Below are 24511 nucleotides of genomic sequence, written 5' to 3'. Positions count from 1 at the left end.
GTGATTTTTGTGAATATATTAGTAACATGGGCAGGCCGGACTTGAGTTCTGGAGATGGGAAGTACAGTGCCTGCACTCTGAAGGAGGGGTGTTAATGTTGCAGTTTAAAAACTGTAGTGTAAAGCACCCTTCTGGCAAGACAGTGATGGAGTGAATGATGGTGAAAGTTTTTCTTTTTCGGGCCACCCTGCCTTGGTGGGAATCGGCCGGTGTGATAATAAAAAAAATAATAATGGGGAAGTAGAAAAGAATACTTCCTCCGTAAGTGATGCATGTTGTAAGAGACGACTAAAATGCTGGGAGCAAGCGGGTTAGTAACCTCTTTTCCTGTATAAATTACTAAATGTAAAAGAAAAAACTTATGTTTTTATTTTAGATCTCATGCCTTGGTGGGTTACAGCTGGTTCATTGACAAAAAAAAAAAAATAGTAACCGATAAAACACTTTACCACTGATTTTATTTCTGTTCAACTTGTACGTTATTTATGATTAATCAAGTAGTAGTTTAGTGGTGTGGCCCAGGTTAATCTACTCCCAGAGCCTAGCCCTGGACCAGGCTTGTTTGGTATTTACCTGGTCAACCATAGACAGCCAGACTTTATATTTTTTTGTTTTCACTATAAAATATATTTGTTTATAGCATGTGCTCATTTGGAGTGTTCTTATTTGCTCAGTACAATTTGGTAAAGAAATATAGATTTTTTGCATTATGATTAATTTGGGGAAATCCTCTTGGTTAAATTGTACGTATTTGATTACTTTTTTATTGATAAAATATATGTAGTAATGTATAGTATGAAAATATTTAGTGACATATTCCATCAAACTAGGAGCACATACAGTCACACAGGAGGTAGTTAGCAGGGGGAATTAGCCTAGGTTTTACTGGTTGTTAATCAAAATAATTTTCTGTAAGCAGTTGTTAAGTTGCAATCCACTTTCTTCAATATCAGTGTTACGTACTTATTTTCAGAACCTATGTTCCAATACTGTAGCATGTCTTGAAGGTTTAGTAAAACTAAGTGGTGTTGATTTTATATTCTATCATAATTATTAATTGGGATTTCAAAACTGAATTTTTTTTAAACTTGATAATCATAAATCACATTATATATCATAATTAATACTAATTTTATTTTAAATGAGCTTCTGTCAAAAGGAATTCTTTGATAATCTGTTATTTTTTATTTTGTTTTCAGGTTAATGATGTGGATGTTGTTGGTTGGGACTCAGAATCTGTCATAGATATTCTTCGGAAGACAAGAGGGAAAATTTCACTGACTGTTCTTCGGCAGCCTTCATAATACTGTACTTACAGTTCAAAGGTATTTTACCAAGTATTGTTGTGCCTACAGCATGACTTGTACCAAGAATGATGAAATCAATGTCAACCATGTTTGGTACACATGCTGTCCCATATATCTACGGACCACAGTTCTTTGTAATATCAGACTCCTGGAATATCAGTCTTCATGTGATCTAAATCACAAGTTTTCTGACCAAGGAATATATTTGATTATGCTCCACATTGATCATTCATGTGGTTTTATACTTGGTAATTGAGGCAGTCATTTGACTGTCTCATGACATCCTGTCTGTCGGAAAATTATTTTTTTAAGAAATCATGAACATTTGTTTCAAAATTAGTTGAAGTACCCTTTTTTTTTTTTCCCTCCTATTTTCAAAATTTGAATTTTTCTAAACTGTGATTCCCTCAAGGGAGGCTCCTTGATGCTGGTGAGAGAGTTTCAAAGAACTGGACCTACCCTTCCTTCCTCTGATTGAACCAGATTGCTTCTCATTTTCCTAGGTGCTGTATAACCCCTGTGGACTTAGCATTCTCCTCCTCTCCCCACAAATGTGATGCAATAAATGCTAAACTTCAAGCAAGTCAACTCACTAAAGGACCCATTGTATTACAGTAATTTTTGATAAAGCAACTTCTGCTACCTGTACTTTCTCTTTTAATATTTTATTTTGGAAGTGTAAAAATTATGGCAGAGCCTACTTGCTCACAAATTCATAATTAAGGCATTTCTTACTCTAATGCATCCTATCCCAGAAAATAAACTTTCCTTGTGTGGAAAGATTTACAAAAAAATAAATTCTCTTTTATACAGATTGAAAGAGTGCATTTTTTATGAACTGAATAAAATTGTGACTGGAATCTGATAAAAACTTGTGATTTGTATGTGTTGAAATTGTTGCAAAATATAATCACTTGTCACCAGCAGTTTTACAATTTATTGATGCCAAATTATGATTATCAGGTTTTTGCTTTTAACCCTTTCAGGGTCGCCAAATTTAAGAAAAAATAAATTTTTTTCTTTTTTATGAAAAGATAGAATCTTTTCTTGATCATAATGACACCAAAAGTACGAAATTTGATGGAAAACTAACGGAATTATGCTCTCACGAAGTTAGCGATCTCGATGCTGTTTACGCACCGGCGATTTTTGCCCACTTTGAGCCCTATTTTCGGCCAATTCCAGTGTACTAGTCAACAAAAATCATAACTATTTCGCTAGAACTCCATTTTTTCTATCGAATGAGTACAAGAAACCACCCATTTACCGATTTCAACTGTCTAATAAAGTGGTCAGAATTACAAATTTTGCCAATTTCACACAAATTTCAAAAGATGCCAATTTCCGAATAGGGTCCAGAATAAACAAGACAGACATTCCTGGCACTAAAATAACATTTCCTCTGTTCATTAGTCACGTCCCCACGCCCCTCTTACATTCTTTTGCTTTCCACTTTGAATTTTTATTCTCACAAAAAATAGAAGATTTACTGTATGTGGACTTTGTGCATTAGTGTAGCAATGGTATAAATAATATCAGCGCACTTGTGAAAGAATATTAGACTCGCCAGTTGACGTGTATTGGACGCATAGCATGATTTGTTTACTTTTGAACTTTGGTAAAAATCGAACATTTCTGCTACTTTGAGCTCAATTTCAAGGTACTTTTCATCGTGAAACCAGTCAAAATCATCTCAATTTCTGTAATATGTCTTCCATTCTATAAAATGAGACCAGGAAAACTAAAATACAACAATAAATACCATACAAAAATACAGTGCAAAGTTGCTGTTTTAATCCAAAAACATAGTTTTTTTTTTTATATATATATATATATATATATATATATATATATATATATACTTCGCACACTGACCACATAGACCCATTCTGAAAGAATGTATTTTTGTAGGCCTACCCACTTTCTCTCACTAGATTTGAGGGCAGTAGAATTCAGGCATACTAGTACATACGTCAAAAACCCAGGTGCGTAAGCCGTACTAGTACGTCCGAAACCCTGAAAGGGTTAATGTCTTAACGCTTATGTAAGCCTTCCAATGCTTAGTAAATTTTGTTTATTGCATTTTAAGGAATTGTTAATTACCTTTTTATTTAAATTGATTGTTTTTTCCTTTTGGTTGCCTTTAGTCTAATAGTGGAAGGCCAACAGATACCATAACAAATTTTAAATGCTTTGTTAAAGCATATGTTTCAGGAATGGTAAATTAATAGTCATTGTTTTGAAAAAAAAAAAATGCCTTTGAAAATTATCTGCGATGGGAAACCTAAAAATGCACAGGAGAAATTTTGCTGGCTTCTTAAATATATATATATATTTGTTTGGCGAATCATGATTAGTTGTTGGTGGGAAGGACAGATTATATATTTCAATTTTGTTTGAATTAATGTAGAAACTTGCCTATTAGAGGTGTGAAAATTTAGATATATGCGGATGTCTTTCTTATTTTGCGTATGCAGATATCCGATACATCTCTATTGTCTATCATTCTAAACTAGTTTTTCTTACACTTTACCCAATCATTGATTATTTTTATTTACTTGTATGTAAAATATATACCTAGCATGCAACACAGTTAAGCTTAAAACCCACTTTTGCATTTATATATATATATATATATAATTTTTTTTTTTCAGGGGTTCAGCAAGTGTCTCCACACAGGAAGCTCTGGCATTAGGTGTCACCCAGTTTGATGAGCCTTATTGCCTTCAGTTGTCAAGTGACTTGCCACAGGGCATCTGGAGGACCTCATAATTTAATGTGGCCATATCAATAAATTTAAGGCCATGATATACAGCAGCTTTGCATGACACCCATATAGAGGGTCAACAGTATGGTTTCAGTCTTGGGATCTACTTTTAAGCAGCTGAGGCTTTTATTAACCAATTCACAAATTGCCAAGCGGATGAAGTGGTAATGTTCTAAGAGTGGTGTAGCTGGTGGTTCATTATATGGATGGATTTTATCTTTCTCATTTCTGTTAATATGTTACCTCTTGCATGAACTTCATTTTGCTCAGAATTAGATGGCATGGTCATCTGCAGGATACTGTTTGCACTGCACAAAGTATGACATATCTTCACAGTATTGGCAACTGAGAAAGTGTCAGTGGGAGGGTCTTGCAGTGAGGTCATGTCACAGATGTGTACTGTACAAACGTTTGAATTACATATGAAGCTAAACAGCTTTTTCCAATATCTAGGTCATATTTATGTAGTGAATTTTGACAAGCTTCATCCCATATACTGTACTTACTAGTTGTTACTGCTGCACTTATCCCTAGTGTAGTTTTGACAATTCACTGTTAAAAATATTAGCGAAAACCCCACTATAAAACTGCTACGTTGTTTCATTGTTTTAACGTTGTTGATATTTAATGATTTCCAGTTCTGCATCCACATTTTTTTTTTTTTTTTTGTTTTCTGTAAGACTGACAGACAATACGAGTATTAAAGAACTGTGCACTTACTTCCCTGTGCAATAGAAAAATCTAGTGCCAAAGATACTGACTGGATACAGTACAGTAACATCATCAAAGTTAATCTTATTAGTAACCATTTTGGTATTGCATGTGCCATTCAATGATTTTTCAAAAATCTTAACATTCCAACACAAAACTTATATCCAATTCTTATATTAATGGTATATAAAAACTGACACGGTCAAAGACACTTGCAGTGTTTGGGTTACTTTGTGGAGATGTTGCACGAACCATTGGCTTCGTCAATCCATTACCATGAATTAGTGGTGAAAGACTAGGTGAACAGTCCCTCACTTTTTTTTTTTAAATCCCTGAATACCCTAAATTACCTCGTCTAGTCTTGCACTGGATTGATAAAGCTACTGGTTGGCAAGATGTCCCTGCAAAATTACCTTTGTTGCACTTGTCTTTATCTTGTACGACTCATTTACCTCTATAGAGGCTCCAAATGTCTTTCACCTCTAATCCTTCGTCAGAATTGACTTTGATATTCTAAATGAGACTTATTTGCCAGGCTATTTATTAGTGAAAATGAGCCTCACAGGCTAGGTGCTGTCAGGATTTTTAAGAGTTGAAACTAAAAACTCAGAATTTGCAAGTTTCATTGTCTATGAACCCTGGTTGCTATAGCCTAGTCTTTTCTTCTACATACCCATTAGGGAAGGTCAAGAGTATTTATTGAGATACAAATTGTATTTTAGAATCATGTCACCAAATCTGTATATAAATAAATAAATATATATTTCCTGTACATTATTGTTTTCTAAACCTACACAGGAAAGTATTGTTGCTACATTTCTTGTTCATGAATGTTTCAATTTGTATAGTCATGGCCTCAAAAAACCATATCATTTAGGTACTCAAATTAATTTTGTTTTGTAGGTTAATAACTTCACTGATTTTAACATTTACTACACAAATATGTTACAAGTGACACAGCCATTAGATGATACAAGGTTACACCAGGATGCATTGCAGGTTTTACCAGCCTACCACAGGCAGATTCTACCAACTCAGCAAATGTTTCCCCACTTTTAACCGATGTTACATCGATGTCTTGTGCTATATAAGACTGCTTATTCTAGCTATTTTGTTCTAAAAGAGTAGCTAGAATAAGCAGTCTATTATATAGCACAAGACATCCACATAACCAGTTAAAAGTGGGGTAACATTTGTGGAGTTGGTAGCATCTACCAGGGGAAGGAGCCTGGTAAAACCTGCAATGCATCCTGGTGTAACCTTGTACCATCTAATGGCAGTGCCACTTGGGTAGCAATCATTTGGCAAAGGTTCTGTATATATGCCTGCCTGATTTCTGTGGCATGGTGTTAGTGATTGCTATTGTGGCTGTTTCCAAGTACTGTATTTGCATCTGAGCAAATCATCTTGAGCTATCAGTCTGGCTTTGTTGAACATCATGTTCACCCAAGTTCTGTGTAGGCATTATATTGTTCATCCTGGCTGCAGGTGTGTTTTTGAAGTCTGACTTCAAAAATAACATGCCCACAGCCAGGATGGCCAAAATAGTGCCTGCATACAACTTAGAGCAGCATAAGGATAGTTAAAGATAATTTGTACAAATGCAAGTGCTCGGAAGCAGCCATGATAGCAATCGCAAACACCACACCACAAACATTAGACAGTATATCTAGAAGCCTGGCCAAATGACTGCTTCCTAACAGTGAAATCACCACCCTTAGAGGATACACCAGGGAGCACTGCAGGGCTACCTACTGTCCCATCCCAGGTAGTTGTGAATTTGTTACCCCCAATTTTGACTTACATCTGACCTCTTGCTTATTCAAGCTACTCTGTATTAGGACTAGTCACTTGTGGCAAAAAAAGTTTCCTTATTAGTAAATGTATTAATCAGTGCACATATCTTTTTACCTACAACTTGACAGTATCACCATACCAGTTCCACTACTTCTCTCATCTAAAATGTTGTGCCAACTCCTGTCAAGGCAGATCCAAGGTAGAAAATACATCATTAATTCTCTGCATAGTAGGAATAAAACATCTTAATTTAAATTTACAACAGCAGCTAATACATAAAAATGAATAGTGTCTGGGAGTGTAACTTGCTAATACACCCTAACTAGCCCTATCCCACTGACTTGGAAAAGAGGCTGTCAAATACCCCCACCATCATGCCCTCATTACTGCCAAGTTCCCAAAAGTTTTCAGCAGGCTAAGTCTAATTGTTTTATACAACACACCAAGTCTAAGCAGCTACCAAAATATTCATTAGAAAGTGTGAGAAAGAAGGCAGAGGTTAGAAACCTTTTGATAAGTCTGTAATACATGGCTGGTGAGGGGCTCTTGATTTAGGGAATTGGATCTGTGCTCCAGTTCCCCGAATTAAGCCTGAATGCCTTCCACATCCCCCCCGCCAGGCGCTGTATAATCCTATGGGTTTACCGCTTCCCCCTTGATTATAATAATAATAATGTAATACATGGCAACAAGTAACACTAAATTGAGTCTGAATTTGTTGGTGTGTTTTTAACAGCTAATTTAATAAGTCTAACAGTTAAACCTGGATTATAAAGTACACAAAATTTTTCAACAGCTGCCAGAATGTTGATAAATGAAATCTGTAGATTGGGAAAGGGGGGGGGGGGGATAATAGAAGAATGGAATTTAAGCATACCTCAAGACGCATACACTGGGATATGCCAGGAAAAAGCTCCATGTAACCTGTGCAGGCATAAATACTGTACTACAGTTAGCAAATATATTTGGAGGACTTTCCCTAATTCTGAATGGCTAAATTCTGGAAAAATAAGGGCTTGCCTAAAACGACCTAAAATCACATTAATTTTACACAAAACAGCACTTAAACATGCCAACAGCATTAGTTACAAAAATAACACATGCATTGCCCCCACTCACCAGTATACAGGTGATTACTGTAGATCTGCTAAATCCTATTCAATCATCTCTTCCTCGGCATGTGTTGCTGTTTGTTGTTGACTGACCACATTCTCTTTCTACTCCCTGTCTCAATGCATGCAAGTGGATGCAAATGGTGGCTTTTGTGTATTACTACCGTATACCAGTGTATCATTATTTAAACCCCTTTTAACATATCGCAATTTTACTTTTGGTTTTTATATCTGATAATGTTCCGTTAATATCAGTATCGTGTAAGGTGAGTAAAAATATTACCAGGTAGTCTGACTGTAAATAAGCGAATTAGCCTACTGATACTACCCATAATCCATCTGATTCCAATGCCTAAACTTTAACTGCTGTTTAGTATGGAAACACTTCTCTAGGCTTAGGTTGAGGCCTATGAGCAACGTAACCTTCGGTCTCCAAGACGCTGGGTAAATTTTCAAGGCATATTTTGGGAAAAAATAGTATCTTCGTCGCTGTAAAATATGGTATATACGTGTGAAGAGGAAACAAATAGTATTACTTAGTGAAAGGTTAGGAGCACAGGTCCAGAACAAAGATGACTCAGAAATGGTGATGCATAATACAGAAGTACAAGATGTATATCTAGAGCAAGAAAGACAAACTGAAAAAAATATATGCAGAACAGGACATACGTACAAGCGATCCAGAAAATGTTGCAATAAACAAGGCTGAAATATAAGATGTAAATATCTACACATCAAAAAGTATTTAAAGATGAGTGCAGGTATTTTCTCAGAGTTGTGCAAAGCATTACTAAGTTGCCCAAAGTAGAATTACGTATAAAGAGGATAAAGGCATAGTAATAATTTTAGAGGAGACCATCGAAGGAAAAAAAAAAAAGAGGGAAACAGAAAATTAAGAATACAGACAAACAAGGGAATACAGGTAGAAGTGAAGACACAGATTGTGTAGAGGACTTTTGTGTGTATATACTTAAAGCTAGCTCTAACAGAGTTGGTTATCACCTTGAATCTGCCAGCCCCCACAAACTTTTCACAGAAATAGTGAGCATTTCCTCCACACGTAGCTGTCAAACCAAGTACACTGACTACTTAACCAATATGATGTCCATTTCCAGGCAGAATGATCGTGCTTACTTAGTGACTAAATGAAGCATAGATTAACACGAGGGGCTTACACAGCGTGTGGCAAATGACACTCTGACAAGCTGGGACTAACTCCAACTAAGCTCTATACCATTACCACTATACTTCAATTATTCAAGTTCCTACCTACCTTGTACAATATTGTGGACTGCAATCTTTATGATGAACAAGGTGAGGAAATTGGACCTATCAATCAGTCCCCAAGTCTTCCTCTACCTAGTGGCTGGGTGTCTTGTACCTGTGATGTCAGTATACAACACTCATTAACTTCTGTCTGTCCTGCTAAATGATCAGTGGTTGTAGCATCTGAATGTCATCAATCATTATAATTGACACAGCTTAACACATGCACCAGCAATGCCCACAAGATCAATCCACTTTGTTGATTGTGAACTCTGGCTTAAGTTCAGAAAGCCCACTGATAACACTTAATAAGTCTCAGTACTTTCTCACGCCCATTGCTGAATAGACGTTCGAGCACACATTAAACGCCAGGGAATATACTAATCTGTCCCATCCCTCCTGTTGGAGACACATTGCAGTGTGCTCTACAAGACAAAACCGAAGACTGCTCAGGGCATTTCACACTCAGTTGGCATACAAGTGCTGGCCCTGCCTTGGGGCCCCAATATTGGCAATTAAGAGTGCTCTTAACATGTGAGAATGGCAGTCGCTAGGACATTCACAAACTCAAGGTTCTGAGACTTGGTGATAAATAGATCTCATTTCTAATATTACCAGTGTCTTTAATCAATCAATTTTTTTTTTATGGTGCAGACATAACACTCTACTTGCCTCTCAATATGAGGGAAAGTTAATTACCTCCCCCTTATACACCCACTTGGTCAGAGTGCATAAAGTGTTTATTAGGGGGCTCTCAAGTGTTGGGAGCTCCCCGAGACTGCATTAACCCTGTCTATTTCAGTCTTCATTCAATCCTCTTTTATCTCTACAAGTGGCAGCCCATAACTCCTAGGTCAAATTACAGTGCAATATTTTAAAATGTACTCTATATTACAGTACCCCTTCAAGTGATGTGTTTTACTGCTGAAGAGCTCATGATACAAGGAATTGGAGTTACCCTCTCTTGGGTCAAACTTGATTACCTTCCATTCCCTAGGCACTGTAAGAACCCCTTTAGGTTTATCGTTTTGCCTGAATACAGCATAATATAATTTGTGTACTACTGTCGAGGTTTTTTTTTTTTTATGTGAACAACCACGCTTGAGTGTTGGACAATTGACTCCTGTCATTCAGCTGTTCCCTAGTCAGTGTTACATCTTCAGTAGACACAAATAGGTGTTTTTTGTGCTGGGTGTTCTGGGCAAAGTCTTGCACTCTACGTCCAGAGTTCTCATCTTTCACACAGGGATTTACCTTTTCCTGACTATTTCTTGGTTGCGACTCAGTACATGAACTTGTGATGTCACTGGTAATGTTGTTAGTCAGAATTAGTGACCAAGATACTAACGTCCCACATCACAAAAATCTTTGAGAGGGTTCCAAGAAACAATATTGCCACCCACTTAGATACCCACCAGTCACACAACCCAGGGTAGCATGTGCTCAGAGCAGGTCGCTCCTGTCTGATCCAACTACTGGACCATTATGACATGGTCTTGGAGGCTATGGAGGACAAACACAATGCAGATGTAGTATACACAGACTTTGCGACAGTCTTCGACAAGTGCAATCATGGTGTAATAACATACAAAATTCGCAATAAAGGAACAACAGGAAAAGTTGGTAGATGTATTTATAACTTCCTAACAAATAGACACAAAGAGTAATAGCAAAGAGAGTAAAGTCAGAGGCGGCTACAGTGAAAAGTTCTGATCCACATGGCACAGTATTTGCTCCCATCCTGTTCCTCATCCTCATATCTGACATAGAGATGTAAGCCACAGCACCGTGTCTTCCTTTGCCGATGATACCTGAATCTGCGTGACAGTCATCCATCGAAGACTGCAAAACTCCAAGCAGATATCAACCAAATCTTTAAATGGGCCGCAAAAAAAACAATATGAAGTTCAATGGAGAAAAATTTCAATTACTCCGATATAGAAAACTCGAGAAAATTAAAATTGAATCGGTGTATAAAACAAATTCTAACCACACAACAGATTGCAAAACTAATGTGAAGAACCTAGAAGTGATAATTTCAGAATATCTCACTTTAAAATTTCATAACAATGTATCTACCACAGCTGCTAGGAAAATGATAGGATGGATAATGAGAACCTTCAAAACTAGGGATGCCAAGCCTATGTGATTCTCTTCAAATCACTTCTCTATAGGCTGAAATATTGCTGTACACTAAGGGTCCCTTTCAAGGGACCTAGAGATTGTACAGAGAACTTTTATGGGACGTTTAAGCACGATAAAGCACCTAAATTACTAGGAACGGTTGAAGTCCCTTGGTTTGTACTCCCTGGAATGCTGGTGAGAAAGGTACATGATAATATACACTTGGAAAATCCTAGAGAGACTAGTCCCAAATCTGCACACGAAAAATCACTCCCTACGAAAGCAAAGGACTCGGCAGGCGATGCAACATCCCCTCAATGAAAAAAAGCAGGGGCACCATGAGTACGCTAAGAGAAAACACAGTAAGAGTCAGTGGCCCAAGACTGTTCAACTGCCTCCCAGCAGTTGAATAGTCTTGGGCTTCTGACTCTTACTGTGTTTTCCTTTAGCATACTCGTGGCGCCCCTGCCTTCATCAAATTCAACTTGAACAACAAGTACATCAACTGGGATCAGGTAAACCATGTCCTTAATGAAGCATGTTGGGAAGATATCTTAAACAGCATGCATTCAAACTGGTGCCTTGAAAGGATCAACTTGCTGGCAGCTGAAGTATGTTCAAGGTATAATCCCCTAATAAAAATGAATAGTAAACTGGAGAGTGGCACTCCCTCTACAGGAGAAGGCGAAGAATCACCGAGATCCTCGAGGAGGCTAGGTTATCTGAAACACGGAAGGAAGCACTAACTAGGGAAGTGGAAAATATTGAGCTTAATAATAATAATAATGGATAATATCTTTATTTCTACATGTACAAGGGATACAGGCCTAGCTGACATCAATGACATACTACTACATAGAAAGCCGCTTGCTATGCAGAGCATTCGGGCAATTTAGGTCAGTTTTGTCCCAGGATGCGACCCACACCCGGGTACCTACTTTACACTGATGGGTGAGCAAGGACAGCAGGTGTCTTATGGAAACACGTCCTGTTTTCCAGCCGTACCAGAGGTTCGAACTCCGGACCTCAGTGTGTGAGCTGTGTGTGCTAGTGATCGAGCTATGGGACACCGTAGCTCGTTAAATGATTTATACTGTATCCAGGAGAGACAGAAAGAGTTAAAAGCAATTTGTGAAATCAAAAGAAATTCAAAATATTTCTTTTCATATGCCAAAAACAAGCCAAAAATCACATCTATAGTATCGGGCCCTTGCTCAGACAAGATGGAACTTATAAACACAGATGACAACAACAAATAATTAAGATAATGAAGTCTCAATATGATTCTATGTATAGCGAGTCATTAATCAGCCTAAAAATCGACAATCCAAATCATTTTTTCCATGAATGAGCCTCAAAACCCTGTAAATTTATGCCAAATTTCTGACATAACCTTAACTCCATTGGACTTTGAAAAAGCCACTGACAACATGCCCATACACTCATGCCCAGACTCATGGAACTCCGTGTTCATCAAGAACTGCAAGAAACCCCTTTCGCGTGCCTTAAGTATGCTATGGAGAGGGAGCATAGACACGGGTGAAATCCCACAGTCACTAAAAGCAACGGATATAGCCCCACTCCATAATAATAATAATAATAATAATAATAATAATAATAATAATATCTTTATTTACTACATGTACATGGTATACAGGCCTAGCTGACAACAATGGCATACTACTGCATAGAAATCCCCTTGTTATGCTCAGCATTTCGGGCAAATTAGGTCAGTGTCCCAGGATGCGACCCACACCAGTTGACTAACACCTAGGTACCCATTTTACTGATGGGGAACATAGACAACAGGTGGAAAGAAACACGCCCAATGTTTCTACTCTGGCTGGGAATCGAACCCAGGCCTCGACGTGTGAAGCGAGAGTGTTAGCCACCAGGCCACCAGACTGCAAAGCAATAGCTAAGAACTCTAGACTAATAGCTCTAACATCCCACATCACAAAAAATCTTTGAAAGAGTTCTGTGGAAAATACTATATATATTTTCCAGAAATACAGTAGTTACATGTAAATAGATGGCCATACTGTATTTAATAATATTTATGTCATAGAAAACGGAAAGCCTGCATCTGCGCAGGACAGTCGCCATTTTGTTGTTTGAATTGAGTAACAGACATTAGTAATGGGAAGAATTTTTCGTGCTCTAGAGGTTAAAATTGGGCTGACACCTCTCAAATAGGAGACGAAATTGTTGGATGTGCATTCCTGCATAACTTGAGATATCATGCGACTGGACAAGACAGCTCCAGGAACCCCAGCTAAGTCATGTCTATATTATGTTTATAGTTCTGGCCAGTATTATCATGAATGTAGACAGGGTGGTTTTCTGAGTATGATACACCTTAATCTCCAGTCAAATTGGTGAGTTTTTAAGATATATTTTCCTTCTGTTATGTAATTGTATATATATAACCATTTATTATTTTTAATATACAGTCCACAAAATTTATATATTTACCAGTATTCCTGGTTATACATATTTCATTGGTAATTAATAGGTCCAGAGCAACTTGTGGATATGACAGTGGTAGGTATCGAAGGGGGACATTTTTTGCGACCTAGGTGTCCCAAATTCCTACTTGTCTAACTGATAAATAATAATCTTTGTTCATTTATTGTTATGTACATAATGATACATCCAAGTAAATGCAATTTTCCACATTTAATTTGCCCGTTGGTCCTTCTTGAACTGGAGGTAATTAGTGAAGTCATTAATTAGTTAATTAATAATTATATGTGAAATGACAGGAGGAGGTGGATGTTAAGTCCACAAATTTACTTAATGTGTAGTGGATTATAATTATTACAATATTAATTTGGATAAGTCAAGTGTGGCTAAAGATTATATTAATGTGTATAAGTGTATGTGTAATTGATAAGCCAAGTGTAGCTAATTATATTAATGTGTATAATATTAAATTTGCAAAGCCAAAGTGGCTAGAATTTATATTAATGTATTTGTACAATATTAATTTGATAAAACAATTCTGGCCAAGATTTATATCAGTGTACGTGTAATTGATAAGCCAAGTGTTGCTAATTATATTAATGTGTATAATATTAATTTTGCTATGCCAAATTCTGGCAAGGATTTATATTAATTTGTATAATAATTTTGATATGCCAAGGCTGGCTAAAGGTTTGTACTCATGTACATTTAAAATTTATATTACAATCTTTTATATGTAATTGCTAAGCTCAAGTAGCTAGGATTTATTCAAAGGTAAGTTGTATCAATGTTGTAAGTTGTAATCAGTGTTATTAACTGAGTTAAATTTAATACATTGCATCATGGCTGAAAATGAGGAAATTAATAAAGAAGACAAACATATGGAATATAGAGCAAAAAAAGCATCACTGCAAGCTAGAAAAAGGCATGTAACAAAAGTATACAATAAATGTTTGGAATTAATGAATCAAGAAACTGTGAATACTGACGATTTAAAATTGTATTTAGATGCTTTAGGGAATAGATATGATTCATACAAATTATATTACAACAAATATGAAGGAGATTTGTTAGTAAACTGTGTAGATGAGACTGAAGTAGATCTTATGATTAATCAGTATTATGAATTAGAGGAAAAGATTCTTTCTTGTAAAAGTCAGGCCTTGAATAAATTAAAATGTGTAAACCAGGCAGTTAATCAGTCTGCTCCAACAAATAATATGTCTTTGCCAAAACTCCCAGAATTATGTTTACCTGTGTTTAATCCTGGAGAAAATTGGGAGGAATTTTGGTCAATTTTTAAAGCAGCTGTGCATGACAGGAGTGACCTAGCCTGTGTAACTAAATTATTTTACCTCAAAGGACAGGTAAGAGGAGATGCTCACATACTCATACAAGCCTTTCCCAATGTAGATGACTCTTACAAGGAAGCAGTTGACTTGTTGGAAGTCACTTATGGTAATATAGAACAAAGTAGGTTGGATCTAGTGAATATCACTGTTAATTTAAAATCTCCGGATCACACTTACGAAGGTTTACAGCAGTTTAGAGTTAAACTGGAGAGCACTCTCAAAACTTTAAGTAATAAATATAATCTGAAGGAATCAGACTGGTTATTGAGTGCCATAGTACAGAATAAATTCAGCTGTAAAACACTTGAATGGCTCTCGAACAAGTATCACAAGAGTTATTTTGGTCTGGAGGAAATAAGACTAGGTCTACAAGAATTAATTGTTCAGTTGCAGACCAGCCAACCAACTCATTTTAAAGATGCAACACACAATAACTCTGAGGTATCTGTCAAGTTTCACAAAAGGAAAAATTATCCCAATGGTAATAATCAAAATTCATTTCCTAAAAAGAGTTGCATAGGTGCATATCAAGTAGCAGGAATCAGAAATAATGATTCTCCACAAGGTAAGAAGAATAAGTACCCTCCTAAGAGTAGACCAGTTAATAAGAAACCAGTCAAAGAAAAGAGAGATTGTCTCTTCTGCAAGGGTACTCATTTTTCTAAGAATTGCAATGCATACAAATCATGGAATGATGAAGTTGAAAGATTGGAGGAACTTTACAGATGTATCAGGTGTTTAGGTAATCACAATGTAAAGGATTGTTATGCCAAATTAAACTTCTGTTATCAATGTCACAAAGGAAGACACCATATAGTCATGTGTAAGGGTCTATATGATAATGTTGATAATAATGATAATGTTGACAATCCTGACACAACAGTGGCTAATGTAAAAATTGCTGCTAATGTTAATAATGATGGTTTTGCTGAAGTAGCCTTGCCTGTGTTACAGGTAAAAATTGATGATAAAAGGCATAAATCAAAAAATGTAACTGCATTGTTAGACCAGGGATCCCAACATACTTTTATTAAATGTCTGAATGGTATGAAAGTACAGTTGGGAGATCCTACAACTCTAAAATTATCTGGTTTTCTCTCAGATAAAAGAGCTCATTTGTATGACACTGTTTATGTAACTGTCAGGTTGGGCAATGAGAAAAAACGTGTTAATGCAGTAACTGTAGATAGACTTCCAGAGAAAATATCTACAGTAGGACTTAGTAAAGCTACAGAAAGACTTTCACATAATGTAAATTTAGCACCTTCTGGTGTAAGTGATGATTCTGTAGGCCCAATAAATATTTTGATAGATATGACTATTATGCCTCCTTTGTAAAGGGTATGGTAAAGAAATGTGGTGTCACCCTTTTGAAGACTGCAGGAGACCATGTAATGTATGGTAGGATTCCTTGTAATAATAATTCATGACTAGAGGAAACTACAAATACCATAACTGTGTGTCTTACTCATAAAATCGTACCCCAGTATAATTCTTCCATAGAGGATGGTGTTGAGCCAGTGCATAAATTGTGGGAATTAGACAACACTGGAATAAATGTAAATGAAGAAAGTCCAGACGATTCTTTTACTTAGGAGCAATACCTGAGAGATGTAAAATTTGAATCTGGACAATACTGGGTGCGACTTCCGTGGAGACTGAACCATCCAGAATTGCCCACTAATTACAGAATGGCATATGGACAGTTAAAGGCTCAGCTCCACGAACTGAGTAAAACACCAGAATTATTAACTGCCTATAATGATATAATTGCTGAGCAGTTAATTAATAAATTTATATTAGAGGTACCTCCTGAGCAAGCCAAAATTTATGGTCACTATTTGCCACATCACGGAGTGAAGAAGGATTCTAAGACCACTCCTTTGAGGATTGTTTAATTGTAGTGCCAGGAGTAACAAAAATGTACCTAGTTTAAATGACTGTTTGATGACAGGTCCGTTGTTGACGGAAAAATTAGGAGATATCTTATTAAATTTCAGAGTGAAGCATTATGCCTTTACGGCTGACATAAGTAAAGCTTTCCTAAGAATGGGTTTTCAAGAGGCTGACCAGGATTGTACCCGCTTCTTATGGCCTGAGAATCCTAGTGACCCACTTAGCCCTCTGAAAACCTTTCGCTTAAAGAGCGTATTATTTGGTGCTACATCCAGTCCGTTCCTACTTCAAGCGACGATAAATGCACACCTTAAACATATGGAAAGTCCATTGAGTAAAGTAATGAGCAAACAATTTTATGTGGACAATTTCCTGGGTGTGACGTCAACTGAAGAGGAACTGTTAATGACTTATGGAGAGGCTAATAAAATAATGCAAGGTGCAAATATGCCTCTGAGGTAATGGAATAGTAATTCATCCAAATTAAAGGACAAAATAAGTAAAGATTACCCTGGAGATGAAGTGCCAAAAGGTAGTAATGTATTGGGTTTAACTTGGGATACTGAGAGAGATTTGTTAATGTTAAAACCTAATAATTACAGTATGCCCAATAAATTAACTAAGAGAGTTTTGCTTGCTGAAGTTTCCAAATGTTTTGATCCACAAGGTTTAGTGTCACCCCTTACTATAAGAGGGAAATTATTAATTCAGAAAGCATGGAAACTTAAATGTGCTTGGGATGAAATTCTACCTGAGGAATTCATTAACAGGTGGGATGAATTAATTGGTGATTATGAAAAAATTCCAATGTTGGAGTTCCCATGCCAGGTGGCCAATCCAAATGGGAAAAATGTATTCCACATTTTTTGTGATGCTTCAAAATTGGCATATGGAGCAGTTGCTTACCTTCAATGTAATAGTGTTATTTCTCTTGTTATGTCTAAGGCTAAAGTGTCTCCAATTAAATCACGCACCTTGCCTCAGTTGGAATTAACAGCCATTTATGTAGGTGTCAAATTAGCTAATTATATAAGACATAAGTTGCAGGAGATAAATATTAGCGACACTGTAATTTGGTCTGATAATGAGGTATCCTTACAATGGATTCGTAATGGAAACAGTAAAATTGTGTACGTACAAAACAGAGTCGCTGAAATTAATCAGATGCAAGAGAAGTATAATAGTCTGGATCAGCATATGTTAACATTTAATCATATACCTGGTGAGGAGAATCCAGCTGATTTCTTGTCTCGAGGTTTATCTTATGCTAAATTTGTAAATGCTGTATCATGGTTTAAAGGACCGAGCTGGTTGGTAAATAAAGCTAATTGGCCTGTACAAAAGGCGTATATTGCTCCTGTTGAAATTACTGTGACCACCACTCCAATAGTTTGTCCTCCCTTAACCATTGATATAAGTAGGTATTCTTCTTTACTTAAACTAATCAATGTAACTAAGTTGGTGTTTAAATCCCACAGTCACTAAAAGCAACGGATATAGCCCCACTCCATAAAGGTGACTGCAAAGCAATAGCTAAGAACTCTAGACTAATAGCTCTAACATCCCACATCACAAAAAAATCTTTGAAAGAGTTCTAAGTGGCATCATTGTAACTCACCTGGATTCCCTAGAATTGAACAATCCAGGGCAGCATGGGTTCAAAGTAGGTCGCTCCTGCCTCTCACTGGACCACTATGATAAGGTCTTGGATGCACTGGAAGACCAACACAATGTAGATGTAGTATACACAGATTTTGCAAAAACCTTTGACAAGTGTGATCATGGTGTAATAGCGCACAAAATGCGCGCTAAAGGGATAACTGGCAAAGTGGGCAGATAGATCTTCAACTTTCTAACCAGTCGAATATAAATAGTAGTGGTAAACAAGAGTTTAGTCGGAGGCTGAAACAGTGAAAAGTTCTGTTCCACAAGGCACAGTACTCGCCCCCATCCTGTTCCTCATCCTCATATCAGACATAGACAGAGATGTAAATCATAGCACCCTGTCATCCTTTCTAGACGCTACTAGAATCCGCATGAGACTGACATTCACCGGGGACACAGTAAATCTCCAAGCAGATATAAACCAAGGTTTCCAATGGGCAACGGAAAACAGTGTGATATTCAATGAGAGCTAATTTCAACTACGACGTTATGGAAAACTAGAGGAAATAAGAACTAGAACTGAGTATATTACAAACTCATCATACAACAGAGCAGAAAAGCAGTGTGAAGGACTTGGGAGTTAATGTCAGAGGATCTCACATTCAAGGATCACAACAGTGTCACTATCACATCTGCTAGGAAAATGATAGGATGGATAATGAGAACCTTCAAGACAAGGGATGTCAAGCCAATGATCCTTTTTAAATCACTTGTTCTCTCTAGGCCGGAATACTGCTGTACACTAACATCTCCATTCAAGAAAAGTGAAATAGCAGATCAAGCGAATGTACAGAGAACTTTTACTGAACATATAAGTTCCGTCAAACATCTTAATTACTGGGAACACTTGGAATCATTTGGCTCGTACTCACTGGAGCGCAGGCGAGAGATATGCATCATAATCTACCCCTGGAAAATCCTAGAGGGACTGGTCCCAAATCTACAGACAAAACTCACTCCCTACTGGGCAGACGGTGCAACATACCCCCCAATGAAAAGTAGGGGCGCCATTAGTACACTAAAAGAAAAGACAGTAAGTGTCCCGGGCCCAAGACTGTTCAACAGCCTCCCACCAGGCATAAGGGGAATTACTAACAGATCCCTGGCTGCCTTCAAGAGGAAGCTGGACAGACACCTAAAGTCAGTACCCAATCAGCCGGGCTGTGGTTCGTACGTTGGACTACGTGTGGCCAGCAGTAACAGCCTGGTTGATCAGGCCCTGATCCACTACGAGGCCGGGTCAAGGACTGGGCCGCGGGGGCGTTGACCCCCGGAACACCCTTCAGGCAGACTCCAGACAGGCAGAACACAGATGGTGTAATTACTGATTACTGTATAACCAAATAATCTTCAAGCTATAACTCCAGGGCCAAGAGACAGAGTTTCAAGGAACTAGAAGTTCTTTCCATGTTAGACCAGGAGCTACAGATCGCCCAAAACTCTTCCTCCACGTTAGACCATGAGCTAGAGCTCGCCCAAACCTCTCTATTGTTAGACCAATAGGTAGAGCTCACCCAAAACTCGTATGCATGTTCGTATGTTTGTGTGTGATTGTGTACTCACCTATTTGTGGTTGCAGGGGTCGAGACTCGGCTCCTGGCCCCGCCTCTTCACTGGTAGCTACTAGGTCCTCTCTATCCCTGATCCATGAACTTTATCATACCTCGTCTTAAAACTATGTATGGTTCCTGCCTCCACTACATCACTTCCCAGATTATTCCAGAGTGTGTACTCACGTAATTGTGGTTGCAAGGGTCGAGACTCAGCTCCTGGTGTGTGTGTGTGTGTGTGTGTGTGTGTGTGTGTACTCACCTATTTGTACTCACCTATTTGTGGTTGCAGGGGTCGAGTCCTAGCTCCTGGCCCCGCCTCTTCACCGGTTGCTACTAGACCCTCTCTCTCCCCGCTCCATGAGCTTTATCAAACCTCGTCTTAAAACTGTGTATGGTTCCTGCCTCCACTACGTCATTTTCTAGGCTATTCCACTGCCTTACAACTCTATGACTGAAGAAATACTTCCTACTATCTCTCTGACTCATTTGTGTCTTCAACTTCCAATTGTGGCCTCTTGTTTCTGTGTCCCCTCCCTGGAACATCCTGTCCTTGTCCACCTTGTCTATTCCACGCAGTATTTTATATGTCGTTATCATGTCTCCCCTGACCCTCCTGTCCTCCAGTGTCGTCAGGCCGATTTCCCTTAATCTTTCTTCATAGGACATTCCCCTTAGCTCTGGAACTAACCTTGTTGCAAACCTTTGTACTTTCTCTAGTTTCTTGACGTGCTTTATCAAGTGCGGGTTCCAAACAGGTGCTGCATACTCCAGTATGGGCCTGACATACACGGTGTACAGTGTCTTGAATGATTCCTTACTAAGGTGTCGGAATGCTGTTCTCAGGTTTGCCAGGCGCCCATATGCTGCAGCAGTTATCTGATTGATGTGTGCTTCCGGAGACATGCTCGGTGTTATACTCACCCCAAGATCTTTCTCCTTGAGTGAGGTTTGCAGTCTTTGGCCACCTAGCCTATACTCTGTCTGTGGTCTTCTGTGCCCTTCCCCTATCTTCATGACTTTGCATTTGGCAGGATTAAATTCGAGAAGCCATTTGCTGGACCAGGTGTCCAGTCTGTCCAGGTCTCTTTGAAGTCCTGCCTGGTCCTCATCAGATTTAATTCTCCTCATTAACTTCACATCATCTGCAAACAGGGACACTTCTGAGTCTAACCCTTCCGTCATGTCGTTCACATATACATGTGTGTGTGTGTGTGTGTGTGTGTGTGTGTGTGTGTGTGTGTGTGTGTGTGTGTGTGTGTGTGTGTGTGTGTGTGTGTGTGTGTGTGTGTGTGTGTGTGTGTGTGTGCGCGCGCGCGCGCGCGCGCCCGCCCGCCTGTCTCCCTCATTTCGTTTCCTCGCTCATTCTCATTTCTCCTTTCCACTGCATTTCTTAATCTCTTATCCCTCCCTTTTGTTCTCTGACCCCTTTCCTTCTTATTCCAGTCTTGCACCCTCATTAGCTTAACAAACTTTGACAAGAGACATGGGGGAAGGAATTCAACTGCCACCCACGAATAACCTTTACTAATGCACCCTTCAGAAAGAAGGGGGGGGGGGTACCTTGATGATAGTGATGGCTCTTCAGCCATGGGACTAAATCTTCCCTTTCCCTTTCTTGAACCAAACTTGATTGCCTCCCGTCCCCAAGGCGTCGTATGAGCCTTTACAGGTTTAGCGTTTCCCCATGAATACAATGTTATTGGCAGATACAAAAGTCAATTATCAAGGTGATGGTGTGGGTTTTATATATTAAAACCGCTGTATGTCCCCCAATACCAAATCACCAGCCTATTAATTATTATTGTTGATGAATGAGGCGTTCGTGCAACACTTGGGTATCTATTGTGGAAACGTTTCGCCAGCCGGTGGCTTCCTCAGTCCAGTATAGAAAAGAATGGTTGTTAGGTAAGACACATATGCAACAGTTAGGTATCTTTATTTCGAAACGTTTCGCCTACACAGTAGGCTTCTTCAGTCGAGTACAGAAAAGTTGATAGAAGCAGAAGATACTTGAAGACGATGTAATCAGTCCATCACCCTGCTTCTATCAACTTTTCTGTACTCGACTGAAGAAGCCTACTGTGTAGGCGAAACGTTTCGAAATAAAGATACCTAACTGTTGCATATGTGTCTTACCTAACAATCTGTCGGTATTTTATACGATTTTAATGTTCATTCTGTCAGACACTGCAACACAAGGGTATCTTGGTACAGACCATCAACTTCGACCTCTACTAGTGAGAACGGCTGGGTTTGAGAGGGACCTGACCTCCCAAAGCAACCTACGTCTCACCTCCTGGCACTATATAAAGGCTCCATCCTGTCACTTCAACTTCATATTGTTTCAGACAACGGAACAATGCTCTTCTCCAGACTGAGGGACTGACCACCTCAAAACTTTAAGGGTGATGGACTGATTACATCGTCTTCAAGTATCTTCTGCTTCTATCAACTTTTCTGTACTCGACTGAAGAAGCCTACTGTGTAGGCGAAACGTTTCGAAATAAAGATACCTAACTGTTGCATATGTGTCTTACCTAACAATCTGTCGGTATTTTATACCATTTTAATAGAAAAGAATGGTTGACGATCAGGTTAGGTTTGGTTAGGTAAGGTTTGTATGGTATGGTATGGTATGGTATGGTATGGTATGGTATGGTAAGGTAAGGTATGGTAAGGTAAGGTAAGGTTAGGCAAGTCAGATTAGGTTAGGTTAGTCAGGTTAGGTTCGGTTAGGTGAGGTAAGGTTAGGCAAGTCAGGTTAGATTAGGTTAGGTTAGGTTCGGTTCAGTTAGGTAAGGTTAGTCTGGTTAGGTTAGGTTAGTCAGGTTAGGTTAGGTTAGTCAGGTTAGGTTAGGTTAGTCAGGTTAGGTTAGGTTAATTAGGTTAGGTTAGGTTAATTAGGTTAGGTTAGTCAGGTTAGGTTAGGTTAGTCAGGTTAGGTTAGGTTAGGTTAGTCAGGTTAGGTTAGGTTAGTCAGGTTAGGTTAGGTTAGTCAGGTTAGGTTAGGTTAATCAGGTTAGGTTAGGTTAATTAGGTTAGGTTAATTAGGTTAGGTTAGGTTAATTAGGTTAGGTTAATTAGGTTAGGTTAGTCAGGTTAGGTTAGGTTAATTAGGTTAGGTTAATTAGGTTAGGTTAGTCAGGTTAGGTTAGTCAGGTTAGGTTAGGTTAGTCAGGTTAGGTTAGGTTAGTCAGGTTAGGTTAGGTTAGTCAGGTTAGGTTAGGTTAGTCAGGTTAGGTTAGGTTAATTAGGTTAGGTTAGTCAGGTTAGGTTAGTCAGGTTAGGTTAGTTAGGTTAATTAGGTTAGGTTAGGTTAGTCAGGAAACAGGACAAGCGTTTCCCCGACACGGGTCTTAATCACGGGTCTTAATCATATATGACCCACAACTGGAGGTTTTGGTCGTCTGACCGAGGCCTTCCACTGGCTTACTTGTCCACCCCTTTAAAAAATTAAGATTATAATTATAATCATTCTAAGTAGCAGAAGGTGTTTGAGGTAATCAGCCCCTCAGCCTCAGGGACTGATTACCTCAGTAAAGATACCCAATAAATATACCCACAATAAAGATACTCAAGTGTCTCATTCACCAACTTGTCGGTTTTCTGAACCATTTATCTACAATTATTATTATTATTAATTATTATTATTATTGTTGTTGTTGTTGTTGTTGTTGTTTGGTTGGTTGGTTACATATTATATTCACGGGGAAGCGCTAAATCTGTAAGGATCATTCAACTCCTAGGGATCAGTTGATAATAAAATATCATCTAAGGAAGGGGAGGGTAGCTCCAGTTCCTGGGATCACGATACCTTCACCCAGCATTTAGGTACACCCCTTCTCTCTCACCCTTGAAGACACACACAGCAGCTGTCATCGAACAGTTTTTACACACCAGGCGTCATAGAGACAGTAATAAACTACTGCGAGCATTTAGAGACCAAGATAAGGCTTAGATACGTACCTACCAGAATAAAAAAAAACGTTATACAACTTACCAAATTAGAAAATGTGAATCACACCAGCGCTGACACACAACACCACATAAACAGCGACGTTAAATATGGCTGCTCATGTCAGGGGGACTGAGGCGAGGCAAGCGTATTGTGTGAGGTTACTAATGGTGTTTAACACCGTATAGAAGGATACATTGCTGGTGATTATAACATTTTGTTAAGGAAACGTTTTGCCATCGATCATTGGATTGACAAAGCCAGCGGATGGCGAAACGTGTCGTTAATAAAATGCACTCGTTACCGCGCGTCTCTCTGTGACCAACCTTCACTTATAATTAGATCAAAGGTACTGGTATATAATATAGACAAGTTGATGTATAAGACACATATACAGCATCGGTATATCTGAGAGATGTTTCGCCCACCAGGGAGCAGTGATGGAACTGAGTTTTAAGAAGTATGTAGTACACTCAAGGGAAACTGAGTAGGTATTCGCCATAAACCCGCTAAACCCTCCCTCCCCTCTCCAAATGTGTG

The 24511-nt window shown here is 38.4% G+C and overlaps 2 long non-coding RNA genes across 2 annotated transcripts; one reads left to right on the top strand and one right to left on the bottom strand.

The window, feature by feature from the left end:
* The first annotated feature begins 6 nt into the window (after nucleotides 1–6).
* On the top strand, nucleotides 7–5557 carry LOC128694324 (uncharacterized). Its single transcript, XR_011393105.1, has 2 exons — nucleotides 7–1325; nucleotides 3962–5557. It is a non-coding gene; the product is annotated as an uncharacterized lncRNA (long non-coding RNA).
* A 1094-nt stretch (nucleotides 5558–6651) lies between these two features.
* LOC128694325 (uncharacterized) lies at nucleotides 6652–24411 on the bottom strand. The gene is made up of 4 exons (XR_008407836.2): nucleotides 24017–24411; nucleotides 18417–18512; nucleotides 8968–9075; nucleotides 6652–6762 (listed from the first exon to the last, which is right to left on the bottom strand). It is a non-coding gene; the product is annotated as an uncharacterized lncRNA (long non-coding RNA).
* Between the last annotated feature and the right edge of the window lie 100 nt (nucleotides 24412–24511).

The sequence above is a fragment of the Cherax quadricarinatus genome, chromosome 43, assembly GCF_038502225.1.
Source record: "Cherax quadricarinatus isolate ZL_2023a chromosome 43, ASM3850222v1, whole genome shotgun sequence".
Classification (NCBI taxonomy): Eukaryota; Metazoa; Arthropoda; class Malacostraca; order Decapoda; family Parastacidae; genus Cherax; species Cherax quadricarinatus.
This window is presented reverse-complemented; position numbering and strand designations above follow the sequence as displayed.